General features: G+C 39.7%; 1 pseudogene across 1 annotated transcript; it reads right to left on the bottom strand.

Annotated features, from left to right (window-relative positions):
• Positions 1 to 6,135: 6,135 nt before the first annotated feature.
• LOC311578391 (heterogeneous nuclear ribonucleoprotein C-like) lies at positions 6,136 to 7,776 on the bottom strand (annotated as a pseudogene). The gene is made up of 2 exons: positions 7,624 to 7,776; positions 6,136 to 6,920 (listed from the first exon to the last, which is right to left on the bottom strand). The product of its transcript is annotated as a heterogeneous nuclear ribonucleoprotein C-like (transcript).
• Positions 7,777 to 9,033: the final 1,257 nt, after the last annotated feature.

Below are 9,033 nucleotides of genomic sequence, written 5' to 3'. Positions count from 1 at the left end.
CCATAATTAGTTATCCATTACAAAGTGGTTAGCTCTGAAATAATATAACAAAAAAATGGATCCAGCACAGGGGCACATGTTCACATCCACACACGTGCACACACAAGTAAAAATAAAACTAAAAATAGATGTCATCAGTTTTAAACAGGGGTATTATAACTTGGTAGAGTTTGGAGACAGGAAAGGGAAGGTAGTTAATGATATAATATTTTACTTTAAAATTCGCCAAGTTAAAATCAACTAAGCATTGTCTTTAAGCATTCTTCTGTGTTTTTGTTTTGTTCTTACCGCATGGCACGAAAGAGACAACCCCCTATGTCTCTTCAGAGGCGCAGTATTTCCATGTAGGTATGAACACACTCATTGAGTACAGCAAGTGGATCATAACGCAAAGCATAAGTAGTGAAGTGAGAATTGTTTATATAAAGGACACGGCCGCGTAGTTCAAGCTACTGATCTTCGCCGGGTCTGCAGAGTTGAATGAGGAAGAGTGCAGTTTGGAGAAAGAGATCTGTTGGAACAAAGAAGGGCATGTTGATGACTATGCTGTGTAGACAGCACCGGGCTGAATGATGCTGTCAGCTTGGCGTAAGATGGCGTGCACCGAAGGGAGGGAACCGCCGCAGAGAAAGCGACGTGTGCCTTGCATGAATCTTCCCGCTAAGGCGCAGGTTCCGCTTCGTTTCTCCTCATCTTCTGGCTATAAGTTCTCAACATTAAGTGAGGCATCAGTGAAGGCCCCTACATATCAGCTTTTAAAACCCAGGCTTAAGTTGAATCCCATTAAAAACCAGAGAAGCCCTGGCAAATCACAAAGGCTTCTTCTAAATAGCAGGAGGTTTGAAGCAGGGATTGAACTGGAATATGACAAATGGCTGGGAAATGAGAAGATCGAAATAGCCTAGGCTTGGGCAGAAGGAGGTGGTCATGAAAGTAAGACATATGCAAGAAAATATTTTCAGATGCAAGAAAAAATATTTTTAAGAGAAATTAATATTATTTCAAATGTATACTTGTGCTTTGAATAAATGGTTCTTTTTTTTTTTTTTTTCAAGTCTGGGCAGTTAAATAGGATTCCTCTCCTATTGAGAAAGGTTTACTTAACAGTTTAGCCTTTTAGCCTATGGAATTGAAGACATAAACTATAATGGACCTTAGATTATGTGTGTTTTTATTCAAAAATATTTATGATAAGTTGTTTCTATGCACATTATATGAGGATGATAAAGTATTCACTAAATGGGAAACTTAGTATAGTTCGCTCAGATCCTAATACACCTAAAATTACATAGTTGAACTAAGGCAGTAACACAGCTGATGCCATCCACTTAGCTTTCCTGATTCTGATGGATTTAGAGGCTTGGAACACAGGCAATAGTGCAACTCATCTCTTTTCAGTCCGTTTGCATTATGCCATTCAGGGTCCTTGGCAAAATAAAGTGCCCCTTTTATGTGGATTTAAATGTGCACTTAGAATAGAAAAGTGCATGTGTATTTTGTGGGAACAAACAGCATCCTGCAGTTAAATACATTTATTTGTAACAGTAGTCCCCACATAAATACAAACATTCATTTTATTTTAAAGATGTAGCTTTCTAAACGACTTTAAAAAAAAAAACCTGCAGTGTGGAGACAAGCATGAGCTACGGTAAACAGATTTCTTCCTAAAATGTTCTTACTCAAAAGCAGCAAAGTATAGAGGCTCTCATTTTGCCAAACTGTTTTACATGACCTGTGGTTTTATTCCAACTGTGTGAACTTCACAGAAATATGTGGTTTTCTGAAGGGAAAAATTCCGATTTCACACTTGGTAGAATTTTATCAAATATTTATAAACACAAAACGTGTCCTGCTCTGTAGGCATGATATTGATACATTAACACACATGCACAGCTGTTTCTGCTCTATGCGCATGTCCATCAACATACATGGTTACCGTTGCTCTACATGTATAGGCCTTTCACACACACACACATGCACACACAGAGCTATTCTTGTGCTGCATGTGCATCACATGCCAGTAACACACGCAGTTACTCCATCTCTACATGCACATGTCATTCACAAACACACACACTCCTGATCTGATCTGTGTGCATATGTCATTAACATACATACACACACACACACACACACACACACACACACACACACACACACCCCGATCTACAGGTAGATGTCATTGAAACACATACACACACTGCTGATCTGCATGCATATGTCATTAACACCACACACACAAACACACACACACACACACAAGCACACACACACACAAGCACACACACACACACAAGCCCACACACACACACACACACACACACACACACACACAGTTGCTCTTGTTTTACATGCACATGTCATTGGCATACACACAGCCACTCCTGCTCTGCACCATGCATCTTTAATACACAAGCATACATATTTAAGGTCCCCACACATCCTACTCTAGATAAGCAATTCCGTGTTACAGCATTTTCACAGGAACTGTCCCAGAGGGTGTGTTCATTGTGGTAAGTGCATCCTTCACACCCACTATCTTAGAAATGAGACTAGGACTTCCTTAGTTAGCTGCAGGCATTTCAAAAAGCAACATAAAATGAAATGAATGTGCTGTGTCTGTCAAGTATTTTCCAATTATCCACTTAGGTTTAGTTATCTAGTTAAGAACTAATTAATGAGGAGGCAAGGCCTTCCAGGTGCCTGCTTGTCTGAAATCACTTAAGTTCAATAGATGATAAAAATAAATGGCTGAAAACACGAGAAAACCGTAATGTTTGGTAAAAAAAATATGACTTCAAAAATATTTTTATTAATTGTTTTGTATTTGTAGTTGAACATGGAATGCTGCACATTTAAATACTTGAAGCATATAAATTGTATTTTTACATACAGTAGCTGATTGTTTCTGTTAGACTCATTTTTTATTATGAAAAGAAGATATAAATGAAAACATTATCAAACTTCAAACCGAAGTGAAGGCAGTTGCTGGGTCAAATAAAGAAATAATAATTTTTCACTATTTTCATTTCTAATAGAAATGCCTCTACTTGGGAGAATCTATTCATTTCTTCATTTCAGTCTATGGTATAAACCCCCATTTGGTAACTATTAGCTTTTTCTTTTTATAACAGCTTAAATGATATTGTAATTTATAGCTAGTGCCCAGAATCTTTTAGAGAAAGAAGTCATTGGGAGAAATGTATTATTATCTATATTTCTTGTCTTGCATTCCTTTCCCTTTGGTTACCTCTAGCAGTAAAGGAAAGTATATAGACAGCACAATTACCATAGTTAATGCTTTCCAGAAATACTGAATATTGAATGTGACATGGGCTAGGAAACTTGTTAAGCAATTGCTAAAATATGTGGAGCTCTAGCAAATATACTTTTTGAAAAACATTAAGTTAAAACCGAATGTGTCTTGCGAATGTCCAGAATTCAGAAGTTACGTTTGTTCTAAATATATTATCTTAGTCTCTAATCTTGTGTTGCTTCGTGGAGAACAATTGGGAGGTCACCAAGAGGTCAATAGATTGCCTATTTGTGTTACATCTAATTGAAATTCCTCTGTCTTCTGCATCTGTATTTCTGGTACCCACGTGAGGATGCATATGCCTTTCTTCTGCCCTGTGAATCTTTTGCCATTAGCACAAATGTCAAAAGTTTGTCATCTTATCCTAAATATGTGCATTCAAGATCTGCCTGAAGCCTATAAATGACCTTGACATTTTCTTTCCTCTTCTCCAAATAAATAAACAAACAAAACCAAAACAAAGAACAACAACCAAACTCTATGTAAGAGATAAAATTTTTGTACACCTAAGTTTCTTACCAAAATGTTTTGTAACCAAGTTTAGGATTCTGTTTACATCTATTTTCTTATTATTTTATGCTTATATAAGCTCTCTTATATAATATGCTATGTTAGTCATGCTTTATTAATATTTAAACAAAAATTATTCTAGCTGCAGAGTTGGAGAGCTAGCAGGATATATATTAGTTTTTCTGTTCAACAGAATTCTGAGGCACAGGTTTAGCAGGAAGATGTGAAGAAGATAGAGGCATTCTTAGCTTCTCACTTGCTGGCCCAGTTTCTTTCCACTGGGGACCACCTGGGGCTCTATGCTTTGACGATTGGAGAAATGAGTTTTACAAATTTAGTACTAGCTGCAAAAGATTGTAATTTGAGCCAAAGCTGAGCTGTCGAGTTTTGAGTTGAGGCACCCTTTTGGAATTATTTTTCCTCCTCAAAGTAGAAGCACCGAGGAGGATATCAGTTAAAACAGAACAAAACTCTCCCTCCCTTGGAGAACACATGATGTGAGGAAAGGGTCAATAACACAGAAAAGTGTTAGTGTGAACTTAGAGGTGCATTGTTGCCCAGGAGTTGGGGTGGAGTGGGGGGTTGGGGGGCTGGGGGGAGGTGGGGGATGGGATCTGGCAGATGAGCAGAGGAACCAATAGGAAGCTGAATAGCATGGAGTAATTTAGAAGAGCTGGGAACAGGACATTTGACAGGAAACTATGAAGCGGGCAGAATGTTAATCTCAGTGACCTGTTAGATGAGCTTAATTGAATAACGGAAGCTGAATTAGTGACTACCTCCTAATCATCTACATACTGAACCCTTCTGATTAGGAGTCCTGAACTAGAGGAAGTCACATGACACACATTTCAGACCCAGATGCCATAGGTCCTAGCAATGTTAGCCTGAGCTTGTCTCCTGAAGAAAAACCAAGGATGATACATCTTGAAATAGGTTTGGATGTTATGAAATTATTTTATAAGCTCTTCTCCCTTTTATCATGCAATTGTTGATATTGCCTTTTTAAATTTTTCATTAAAGCTAGTGATATAAACTGGTTTTTTTGTTCGTTTGTTTTTAGGTTTTTTTTTTCCCTCTGTTTTTTCCCACTGTTCCTCTGATGATGGCATTGATAGAAAGGGAAAGTGTAAGTTTAAGCATTTTGTTTCAGTGATGAGAATTTCTTTTTATTAGTTCTTTAGTAATTTAGTTTAGTGTGTTTTGATCTCAGTCACACCCGTTCTTGAAATCATCCCAGATCCACTCCCCTGTCATCCCTACCCACACAATAACATGCCCTCTCCCCACAACCCACCGAGTGCAACTTGTTTCAGTTAAATACTCTTGAGTTGTACTGCCTTTCACTAGAGCATGGTCAACATAACAGAGATTGTGCCTCTAAAAAATTGGCTCTTGGGCTGGAGAGATGGCTCAGAGGTTAAGAGTACTGCCTGTACTTCTAAAGGTCCTGAGTTCAATTCCCAGCAACCACGTGGTGGCTTACAGCCATCTACAATGAAATCTGGTGCCCTCTTCTGGCCTGCAGGCAGGCAGAACACTGTATACATAACAAATAAATCTTTTTTTTTTTAATTCTCTCTCTCTCTCTCTCTCTCTCTCTCTCTCTCTCTCTCTCTTTCTCTCTCTCTCTCTCTCTCTCTTACACACACATACACACACACATACACACACACACACACAAAAAAAAATAAAATCAAAACAATTTAAAAAGAAAATCAAGAAGCTATTTGTTTTTTTTTTCCCCCTTCAAATTCCTGGTTTAAATAAGAAATTGTTTATTTTGAGAAAAAGATCCCAAACAATAGGGTGTTCGCAAAAATAACCCATGCGATTAACTTTAGAAAACAAATATTAAGACTATTTCTTGTAAGGTGCATTTGACATGCCAACTCTCAGATACAAAAGCACACATGGTTACATTCTTGTTGAACAGCCTCATTCCTGTGAGGGAAAACACACACGCCTAACGCTCAGCTGCTCTCAGGGTATAGGGTATAGGGTAAGACAGAACAGAAAGACTAAGGAGCATCAAAGGAAGTGAAAATGGAAGTAGGCGCAGGGTAATTACGAATTAATGGACACAGGAATGTGGAGGGATGCCTTGAGTGTAACCGTTACTGACTTCTTTGGCCATACAAATAAGTTAACTGTAACACAGGAAGGAATAGGAGAAGGAGACCAGTGAGAGGTGAGAATGTGCTCAAGATACTGAGGGGGGGGAGGGGCGGACCCGGTGTTACTTTGATCTCTCACAAGCTCCCAGGTAAATGAAGAATGGGATAAGATTTATAAACTCCACTGTTTGCTTAAGAGACATCCTCCCCATTTGGTGCTGTCTCTGTCATCCTCTCCTTCCTCAGCCTCTTCCTCATCATCCTTGCTCACCTGAAGCCGGTCACCCACCCACCCTTATCTTTCGTCATCACCCAGCAGGTCACCTTCCTCAGCGGAGTCAGCTGCACCTGCCTCAGCCTCCATCTTCACATCAGTCGCATCCTTCTTCACAGAGGCGCTGCTCTGCTCTTCAGACTTTTTTTTCTTCATCTCTACTGGGGATGGGAAGGACAAGTCTGCGTGTTTGCTTTGTTCTTTTTCATTGCTTTCCAGGCTTTCCACCAGGGAATCCACTTTTAATTTTACTCGAGTCAGCTTCTTCCTAATGACCTGAAGGATCTTTCAATATTCTAGACTTGAAAGAAGATCCCTGTTGCCCACTCTTCGAATTGAGTCCACTTTTGCCCCTTTATGAGGCGTTTCCTGACACACGCTGGTGTTTAGAAGGCACCACAGCTGGAGCAATAGCAGGAAGAGGAGGAAGAGGGAGGAGGAAGAGGAGGAGGAGGAGGAGGAGGAACACGCACTGGGTAACTGTGCATCTGTCATAATAATCCAGTTGAAAGTCATAGTCCAAGTCAAATGAGGAACCGAACATCTCTGCTGCAGACCATTTCACACCTGCTTTTCCCTGATTCACTTTTGGCTCTGCAGCCAGCGCAATATCTAAAACCTAGCCAGCAATCACTCTGCCATCCTCTCCAGCTATAGCAGCCCAGGCATTTCTTTTATTAACATACAGGACCAAGGCAAATTCCTTATGCCCAGGACAACCTAACAATTTCTGACACAGACCAGCTCAGTTGGGGAATGGTCCTTGGGGACGGGAGTTCTTGGAGAGTCGGTATACACGAGATAAGGCGTTGACAAACAGAGGCGACTCAAGTTTGAGTTTCCATCTGAGTGTATTTTTCAAGCAAGCAGTCTAGGATTTTATACATTTTTTTCAAAAGAAGGGGGGGCCTCCGTTGTGGGGCTATGTTGCAGTTATAGTTTCCGTTTTTTCAAAAGCAGGGTGGGGCGCCTATGTTGTGGGGCTATGTTGTAGTTACAGTTTCCGTGGAGTAGGTTCGAAGGGATCAGTGAGCAATCAAGCATACATGCTACAGGTGCAGATAGTTTTGTCATAATTTGAATTATAATTTTAAATGCACAGTAAAAGACGGCATCGATCTTAAGTAATTGGCTTGCTATCAGTACGGATGCATTCCTCTTCAAAGGTCAGCGCCCTCTTGCTAATTATGTTGCCCAGCACCTGGTGCTGAGGTTACGGGAATCAAGATAGGTTTTTGAAGCACTCTGTTTTTTGGTCAATGTCACAAGATAGTCCCAAATGGCTACTCATGGCTCAGCTATGTTTTTTTGATAAGCGGAGAAGACCAGCTTGATGAAGAACTTTAAGCTTGAATGGTCCCTGGCTGCAGTCCCGTGTTAGCAACGTTTCATAGCAACATCCATACCTGAAAATAAAGTCCTGACCTGAGAGTGAAACTTAAGAAATGAAGTTTTAAGAAATAGAATAGAGGGTAGGAAATAGCTCCCAGCCATGAGAGTTTTGAAACTGCAGTTTTTCTGCTGCCAGGAATATGACCCCAGCCCAGGAGACTCTCCATTTTTCGAGAGTCTTAGTCTCAGACCCGTGTTATTTTTGTCACACAGACTCTACTGGAGAGGGGTGACAAATTTCACCATACTTTGAAAAGACAGCCTTCTTGACCATAACAGTGCTGACAACCACATGAGAATTCATGACTCAAGGATCTGTCTTGTTGGTAACATTGCTAGCCAATTCGCTTGATGATAAGGCTTCCCACAAAGCTGGAAATGTAGCTGAAGATAAAATAAAATAATACAAAAAACAAAACCAACAGAAAAAAAAACCCTACAAACTCACAAAAGGAAGGGCAAAGAGGAGAGAATGCCTCTCCTATTATGCCAAGATGCCAAAATGACAGCAAGGAAGGAGCACAACAGGACCTTTCACTTTCCCCTCTCTTCCCAAGAAAATCCCAAGAAGCTATTTGTAATTAGTATCTCCTGGGAAAGTGGAAATCAGTTTTCTCCAATCAAGTATCAGTAGGTATAAATCAACCACAATCCAGGCCGTCCCTCCCATTAGGAGTAGTTGACCATCACAAAGAGAGAGGGAAATAGAGAGAGAGGGAAATAAAGAGAGAGAGAGAGAGAGAGAGTGTGTGTTCATTTGTTTTGTTGTTGTTGTTGTTTTTTGTCTTACTGTGATTTCATTTTGTTCTGTTTATGTTTGTTTATTTGTTTTGATTTTTGAAGAGAGGAATTTTTGATGAGTGTGCTCAAAAAGCAGCTCAAGGAAACAGGAGGTAATATATAATTTAGAACTTTACTCAGCTTACATCTTAAAGAAAAACAGTGGCAACTTTCCTCCAACTTCAAGAAGTGACTGCGCTTGGAAGCTTTGTTACTCCATTTTCTGGGCTTTATAGACCTCTTCAAACTCTGGTAAGGCACAGTCTGTACCAGTGAACTATGACGTGCCTTGCTGGATACAAGCAAAGCAGGTCACACAACTTAGGACAAAAAAAAAAATCTACTTATTACTTAAGAACAGAGCAATTGTCTCAACATTTCCTTAATCAGAAATACTCACTATTTAACCATCCTTTATTGAATCTCTCTTAATGTGAATAGTGCAAGGTAAAGTTTTTATAGAGTGAGAGAGATCCAAAAGGGTTGCAAGTGGCTGGAAGGATCTGAGCCACAAACAAAGGGAACCAGGTTAAGGAATTTTAGAAATACTTTTGCTTATAAGCACTACTCTCTTTGTTTTCCAATCATGAATGGGTCCCTGGTTTAGAAAAATATTAGCTACCAATCTGCACCCTATGGGGAGT

Source organism: Acomys minous (genome assembly GCF_964271855.1).
Source record: "Acomys minous genome assembly, chromosome: 12".
NCBI lineage: Eukaryota > Metazoa > Chordata > Mammalia > Rodentia > Muridae > Acomys > Acomys minous.
This window is presented reverse-complemented; position numbering and strand designations above follow the sequence as displayed.